Below are 8722 nucleotides of genomic sequence, written 5' to 3'. Positions count from 1 at the left end.
CCATTGCACTCCAGTCTGGGTGACAGAGTGAGACTCCAACTCAAAAAAAAAAAAAAAGAATACGTACTCCTGTAGGCATCTTACACCCACGCAGCTCTGGAGTTCCAGTGTGTCAGACTCAGAGAGCCTTCCACGCTTTCTTTTTTCATCAGCACTGTTTCGTGTGTGCCCCACATACTAGGCACCTCTCAGCAGTCAGGTACCTGGGAACCATAGAAAAGGCAAACCTTCAGCAACACAATGTGTGATAATAAGCTTTCCTTCCTTCCATCCATCCTTCCTTCCTTCCTTCCTTCCTTCTTCAGTCAGCATCTCACTCTGTCACCCAAGCTGGAGTGTCGTAGCACAATCACGGCCCCCACAGCCGTGATCCTTCTGCCTCTGCTTTCAAAGTAACTGGAACTAAAGGCACACAGCACCACGCTCGGCTACATTTTTATTTTTATTTATTTATTTACTTTCTGTAGAGAGTAGGTCTTGCTAGTTGGCCAGGCTGGTCTCGAACTCCTGGACTCAGGCAATCCTCTCGCCTCACCCTCCCAAAGTGCTGAAATTATAGGTGTGAACCACCATGCCTGGCCATGAGCTTCTCATTCTCCCGGGATTTGTCACATGATAGTGCCCTAATAGTGCCACCATTCCCTACATGTGTGCCTTCTTGCAAACCCTTTATGGGATGGAAAGAACCATGTAGTGTTTGTTTGTTTGTTTGTTTGCTTGCTCGCTTGTTTATTTAGGGACAGGGTCTCACTCTGTTGGCCAGGCTGATCTACAACTCCTGGACTCAAGTGATCCTCCTGCCTCAGCCTCTGGAGTAACTGGGACTACAGGTGCTGGCCACCATATCCAGCTAAGGCTGCAATTTTAAAGGGCCTTCATCTAGCCCTGTCATTGAAGATAATTGAGATCCAAGGATTTTAAATGATCTGTTAAAGAACACACCCCTATTTAGTGGCAGATAAGAAACCAACCACAACTTTCCTGAGGTTCTATAAAGAGTTATTTGTTCTCTGTTATCACTTGGGATTTTGGTCCTGGCTTTGCATATTTCCTATGGTCCTGAGGCTCTCTGTGTTTTACTTCCTTTGTCTAGAAAATCAGGATTAAAATGTCTACTCAACACACCTCACAGAGATGCCACAAAAAACAAATGACACCATGAAAATGAAAGTATTCTGAAACGTGGAAAGCATTATTTTTTATTATTATGGCACTTACCTTGTCTCAGACTCATCTTGTAACAACCTCTTTTAAGAAGGTTGTGATTTTTTCATCTAATTTTTTAAAAATAAAATCCCAGGGAAAAAACTAAGGCAAAAAGAATCATGCAAAGTTCATCTCATAGATAGGTTGCTTTTTGTCTGCTGGAAATGTCTAGGTTGTGAATATTTTTGACAACAATTTGGTTCACACGACAGAGGATATTGCTGGAAAAAGTCAAAAGGAATTATCCCATGTGGGTCATTAGTCACAATGGGGCCTTTCCTATTAAAAAAAAAAATTACCCCACATTCAAGAAATTTGGAAAACTCATTCCTCATTTTTTGAGTTAGTTTTCAGTTTATGATGGAACGTAACAGACACAAAGAAAAGTATACTGCCTGTCACTATCTTCATTCCAGAAATTAAGGCTCAGGGTATTTCTGATGATGTTTTGCTTTGTTCCTTTCTTTTCAGTATATAGAAAATAGCAAAAGTCAAAAATAAAGATTTCTGGCTGGGCACAGTAGCTCATGCCTGTAATCCCAGCACTTTGGGAGGTCTAGGTGAGAAGACTGCTTGAGCCCAGGATTTAGAGACCAGCCTGAGCAGCATAGCAAGACCTCGTCTCTAAAAAGATAATAATAATAAAATAAACAAAAATAAAGATTCCTAAGAGTCATTCTGATGGGCTCAGGGGCCAGGGACAGCACTAGAAGATAAAGTATAGGCTGTGCCAAATGACATGCAAGACACACTAAAGCCCTGCATTCCTGCCCCCACCTCCCCAGACCAATGCCAGCCTCACAGTAGTAGAGTAGTTGATGTGTTTCAAGAAATAAATATTTCTCTAAGCATTTAGTAGAGCCAGGGTATGCGATCCATTTATTTGGAACCAGGATTTTATGTAGTGTTTTATTATTTTTCCCTTGTAAGATGTTTTCTTCCCAAAGAAGAGTACTCATTAATTTCAAGCATGGCCCTTAGGTATGTTGAAATCTTCTACTCATATTGGCTGTCACACAGACCAAGTTCAAATACCAATCTTTTTTTCTTAGAGCAAATATTTGTCAGTACTAAAATTGAATTTGTTCCTCTGTGAGGCACACTCCAGTACCATCCCAGAGACTCCAGAAGCTTGGGTGAAGCTGTCACACAAATAGAGTAGAACTTAGGACTTCCTGCTGCAGTTCCTTCAAGTATGGTGCCAAGTGAGGGGTCTATATTTTCTATGCCTGTAAAGTGGGATTTGTCTGACATGGGTATGCATCTAGCTGCTGAGTCACTGCCTTGTAATACACAACAAGGACACGGAAGTTGGGATTTAGGTCCAATTTATCCCTAAAGCATCTGAAAACCCTGGTACAATGCCTTTTACAGAGTGTGTATATTCAGTAAGTAACATAAGCTAGCATCTGTTGAAAGCTTACTCTGCACTAGGCATAGAAATAAGGGTTTTCCCTAAGTTATCCCATCTAATCCTCCCTACAAGTCAATGATAGAGTTGTGATTATCATTTTCGTTTTATAGATGGGAAACTGAGGCACAATAAGTAAAGTCAATTACTTGAAATCATACAGCTAATAAGTGTTGGGTGTGAGACACACATCTTAGCAGCCAGACTCCCAAGCTTATGGAAAGGAAAATTTGTCTCAAAACCACTACCCTATCCTATAAATACAACTGAACTACATTCAATAAAAACATGAATGTGCAACTGAACTGAACAGTCAATAAAAACATCACCCCTGGGGTAAGAATGTATTACCTTCTGTTCAATAAAGTTTGGCCTCAAGCTGTCTTCTTACATATTTTAAGTTCAGCCTAAAGGTTTCTCCTACAGAGTGAACTGTAACCTAACTGAAAGTGTAAACAGACTGAAACCTACTCTTGTACCAGTCACTGAGTTTCAGCCAATCAAAGGCAGCCACCTGCTCAAACTGGCAAACACCAAGCTGTAACCAACCCAACCGTTTCTATATTTCACTTCTGTTTTCTGCAAGTCACTTTCTTTTTTGTGTCCCTAAATCTTCTTCTACCACGCAACAGAGCACAGTCTCTCTGAACCTACTCTGGTTCAGGAAGCTGCCCAATGTGTGAATCACCCTTTGCTCACTTAAACTCTGTTAAATTTCTATCACAGAAACAAAGAACAGAGTATCATATGTTCTCACTCATAAGTGGAACTTGAATAATTATCATAATACTATAAGAAAGGGATTGACAGTAGTGGGAAACTGCCGGGGCGGAAGGGTGGGATTGGCAATTGAGAGAAACTGCCAGGAGAGGGCGGGGCACACCTCATCAACAAGGGTACCTGCATAATGAACATTTGTATACCTAACCCACACAGCTTGTACCCCACATCTTTAAAATAAAAAAAAATTAAATTAAATTAAGAACTCTGTTAAATTTAATTTGTCTAAAGTTTTTCTCTTAACGCTTCAGAGAGTCAGCTTTTCTGGGGTGGCTTTGCAAAGTTGTTTCATATATTGATCTGGATTATTCAGGTTATGCTGCCATAACAAAAATACCTCCAAAATCTCCATGGCTTAACACTGCAAAGGTTTACTCTCTGATTACTTTTTGTTCACTTCTGCTGGGATGTGTTAGTGGCCTGGTCTGGTCATGCAGCCCAACTGCATGACAACTAAGGAGTGTAGGGGAGCACGTGAGATGTTTGGTGAACAGTGACTATGAATGCACTTGGAAGATCCTTCTCAAGTCCCCAGAGACTTAGTAGAAAGAGTTTTGCTCTGAAGGATGAGATTCCAGTCCCGATCTTCCATGGACCCACATATGGACAAACGACTCCTTTTCTGGGCTGCAGTTTCCTCATTTCTTAAATGATGTGATTGCACTACTGTCCTTCGAGGTCACCCTAGCATATTTTTAAATCTACAAGTGAATGCCCTTTCCAAAAGACATGTACCAAATCTACCTTGGCAGCCCCCAGAGGATGTGGAAACATCTCTCGATGTGAGGCATGGCACCAGTCAGGCTCACCGTTTTGCTTGGATGGCTGGCTTGGGGAGGTTCTGTGCCAACCTAACGGAATGGGGTCAACGGTTCATGGCAACTCCCAGGACTTTGGAGATGTTGGGAGCTTTTTTTGTTGGTTTTTACACCTAATAAAAAGCAATTTCCTCTTTTCAAATGGCACAACTTTTTTTCTGTTTTAAAAGATTTGTGATTTGGGGGTTCCGTTTGGTTTTGTTTTTTAAAAAAAAAAGGATATTGTCTTTTAAGGCTGAAGACATGGGTAACAGAAAGGACAAGTAGGTTAGCCCAGGTCATCCTGCAAGACAAGAGCAGAGCAAAAAAGAGAACCCACTGCTCTGGATGGGCTTTCCCCACCCCAGGCAGGAAATCATTCTGGGATAAAAACTCTTGCCAAATAGTCCACGATGAATGAGTGTTAATGGGCCCCAAACATGGATTTCAAATCCCTTTGAACACATGAAGAAAAGGGGATGGGCAGAGTAGGTTTTGGCTCCAACCTGCTTCTTAAAACATGCCAATTGAGACGCAACCCTGAACCAACCCAGGAGACAGCTCCTCGCTGGCACCTTCTGGGAGCAGAGCAATTTTAGCTTTTCTGGCTTTGGGATTAAGGGCAGGTAAGTGAGCAGTCACACAGGACAGGCTCCCCCACCTCCAAAACTGGCCTCAGCTGTCTCTAAATGGGAACATCAGTAACTTGTGTCCCCACCACCACTCCATCACACCAGCACCGAAAGAAACATCTGCATGCCAAAGAGGCCAGCCGTCAAAGGGTACAGGGAAACTGGCAGCTGTCTCCACCCCTTGCCTGGTTAATTCCCATGTGTGTCTAAAGACCACACGACTTCATCCACTTCCTTCTCTGTTATCCCAAAAACCTGCTTGCTGTCCAGCAGAGCATAATTTTCAGAGATTTTATGGGCAACCAAGCGGACCCAGTTATACCCTAGAAACTCTAGCAATATCCCAAAAGTTTCATAATAGCTATATATGAGGGGCCAGTGCAGTGTTCCCTCTTTCCCCAAATGCATTTCTCCCATCACAGTAGGGAAAAGAACCCTTTACCTTACACCATTCTTAATGACTTAATTTGAAAGTGCTTTCTCAAACATCCAGTCTGATCTTTATAACAAATCCCAGGGGACAAAGATAATCACTCCCATTTTAAGATGAGAAGACTGCAGCTCATAAGGTTTTAAGTGACTTACCAGGCTAGTCCAATGTTCACAGGAACAGAGTACTGCAGCTAGAACTTGAACTTGGATGTGCTATTTTCATATTCCAGTTTCTCTGCCATTTGTTTTTCTGAGTCAGGGTCTCATTCTATGCCCAAGCCAGAGTACAGTGGCATGATCAAAGCTCACCTCCGCCTCAATTTTCTGAGCTCAGGCAATCCTTCTGCCTCAGTCTCCCAAGTAGCTAGGACAACAGATGTGCACCAACACACCTGGCTAATTTATTTTTATTTTAATTCTTTTATAGAATCAGGGTCTCATGATGTTGCCAAGACTGGCCTTGAACTCCAAGCTCAAGCAATCCTCCCACCTCCACTTCCCAAAATGCTGGGATTATAGGCATGAGCCACAGCACTCAGCCTTTCAGGGTCCTCTACCATTTGCCTGACATTCACATCGATTCTTGGTTGGGTGTCATCAACTTGATTTTTCCCTGCTGAGGGCATCAGGATCCCAAGACCTAAAGTGGCCCACAAGTTCCATAAACAGAGGCTGATATTTCTCATGTCAGGGAGAGGACTGCCAGGAAATGATTAGGAAAGTAAAAGAAACTGAAGTCAGAACAACCCTGACCCCAGGTCAATCTAGCCCACAGACAGGAGAACATTTTCTGGCTGTTCAATGACTCAACCCATGTGGGAGGCCTTGCTAATAGCCAGCCTACCTCCTGGATTGTTCAGGTTACTAGGGACCATTTGGCTGGGACAAATTGAGGCTCCTGGTCAGTGGTTAGATGCCTCAGGCCTCTTGTTGTCAACAGTCTATTTTCTCAGGTCTTCATGTGATCATGACCCCAGCGAGCATCAGATCACAGGATGCGACTGGGGACAGCTGGCCAAGAAACCTGCACAGTCTTGGAGCTCAGGAGACTGTGTGGCATCCCAGGAGATTCCCTCCCCCACGAAGGCCCATTGACCTCAATAGGAAATAGTCACCGAACTAGGATGGAATGCACAGGAACCCACTTCAACGGCTTTTGCCTAGAAGGAAAGATCCACTTGAGGGAAAATAGGCAGTTCCACTGGCTGAACATTAATCATCTGGACTCTGGTTACCTGGAAAACACACAGAAAGTTACACAGCAATCTAGAGTAGAAGAACATGAAGAATCTTCTTTTTGCCTGACGCGTTAGTGCTCACGAGGACACACACAGGCACTGTCTCATTTAATCTCACAACCCCTTGGGGGTGGGGGTGCAGCTAATTATCCTCATTTGAGGAATAATTATCCCCAAGGAAATACGTTCCAGAAAGACGGATTTGCCCCTGGTTCCACAGCTGCCTTGTAGTGGAGCTGACGCGAGAACTTAGTCTCTAAAACTCCCCCTTCTGGCCCGTGTTTTGTTTTTGTTTTTAACTCATTCATTCATTCAACAATAAGATGCTGGAAGAGTTCTTCATTGGTACAAACGCCTCCCTAGAAGATTGGCCTCCCAGCAGGCCTGGAGTCACCTGCTTTGCAATCAGCAGTGGATCAAGAATGTTTAGTTACATTTGTGTTCTGGAATGTTCTTATGTTCCTTTCCGTCTCTGCTTTCCTCCCTCATTCCCACTCAACCTTTTTCTGAAAAAAGATGTGAAGCTCAAAAAATCTTTTACCAAGAGAAAAATAGGAACTAGTGACCAAGGGATAAATCTAATAAAGGACCATCATTGCTCTTTCTTTTTGTTGTGGTACGATTTAACGCATATCATTTACCCTCTCCACTGACTACTTTCAGCTATAAACATAAGGAAAACATGTCACCAAGAACAAAATATTAGTGAGAACGATCCACTCACCTCCTTCATTGTAGCTGTACTAGCTGTTAAAATATTTAAGCATGTTCTTAAATAAAACATACTTAAATCTAAACTGTAGCCGTTATAGGAGCTCGAAAAAGAGAGGAATTACTAGGTACAGTGGGCAGGCAAAGCTTCTCGGAGAAGATGGATGTGAACATCACCTTGAAGGACTTAGGAGGGCAGAGGAGAAAACCGGGAAAGACACCGCAGACCCTTCATCTTAAACTGCCTTGTATTGTTTTTCTCTCATTTCAGGTATGTTGATTGTTTCTCTTCATTCATACCAAACAGTCAAGAAGCAATCCTTACTTAGCCTTCTGGGTCCTCAGAGCACTGGTATAAAGCAGACAACTTGCATGGTAGCTGTCTGTCCATTAAAACGACGTTCACATCTAACTTCATCAGTCTGCAAAGGTCCCTGTCTGAAATAACTCCGCAGGCCTATTTGGATCCATTATAGAAAAAAAAAAAAAAAGCCTAATGAAAAGCCACTTCTCCAACTTCCCTCTCCCAAACTTCCTCCCAGAGCCACCCATACTTCTCACACTCTGTCAGGTAAAGTGTTAGCTCGTGGACCAGCCTCAGAAACCTGTTCCAACACAAGGCCACATCTTTTCTGATTGGTGAAAGCGTGGCCACAGGAAAGGGCTACAGAATATCAGGAAAATAAAGTCTAAGAGGAAGACGCAGCTCTGAGCCAAATCACAACTCCTCAAAGCCCAGCAAGGTAGTTGAGTTGTTGAAGCACAGAGAAATCCTGGATCATAAACTAATTCTCAGGAAACCACAAAAGCTCTTCTTGAAACATGTCGAGCAGGCTCAGTGGCTCAGCCTGTCATCCTGCGCTTTGGGAGGCCGAGGTGAGTGGACTGCCTGAGACTGCGGGTCCGAGACCCGCCTGGGCAACTTGGTGAGACCTCATCTCTACAATAAATCAAAAACTAGCCCGGCGTGGTAGCGCGCGCCTGTCGTTCCAGCTACTTGGAAGGCTGAGCGGAAGGATCGCCGGAGCCCAGCGGGTCGAGTCTGCAGTGGCCGGGAGCCGCCACTGCACTCCAGGCTGGGTGACAGAGTGAGACTCCAACTCAAAAGAAAGGAAAGAAAGCAACATGTCACTTCCCCCATTCAGAAACATTCAACTTCTATTTCCTGTTTTGTTTTGTGTTTTCACTTCTCTGCTTGTCTTTCTGGTCCCCTCAACCTGTTCCCCGCAGGCCCCAGAGTGAGCCCTGGCTGTTAGTGCTCCCAGCCTTGCTAGCATCCTTCCAGGGTCCGCAGCGTCTTTCCCAGTTTTCCCCTCTGCCCTCCCAAGTTCTTTAAGGTGAAGTTCACATCCATCTTCTCCGAGAAGCTTTGCCTGCCCACCATGCCCACCATGGTTCCTCTCTTTTGCTGAGCTCCTATAAAGCCTACAGTTTGAATAATGTAATCGTAAACTGCCTTGTATTGTTTTTCTCTCACTTCAGGTATGTCGATTGTTTCTCTTCATTCATGCCAAA

The sequence above is a fragment of the Carlito syrichta genome, unplaced genomic scaffold, assembly GCF_000164805.1.
Source record: "Carlito syrichta isolate Samal-C Ts95f unplaced genomic scaffold, Tarsius_syrichta-2.0.1 Scaffold306946, whole genome shotgun sequence".
Classification (NCBI taxonomy): Eukaryota; Metazoa; Chordata; class Mammalia; order Primates; family Tarsiidae; genus Carlito; species Carlito syrichta.
This window is presented reverse-complemented; position numbering follows the sequence as displayed.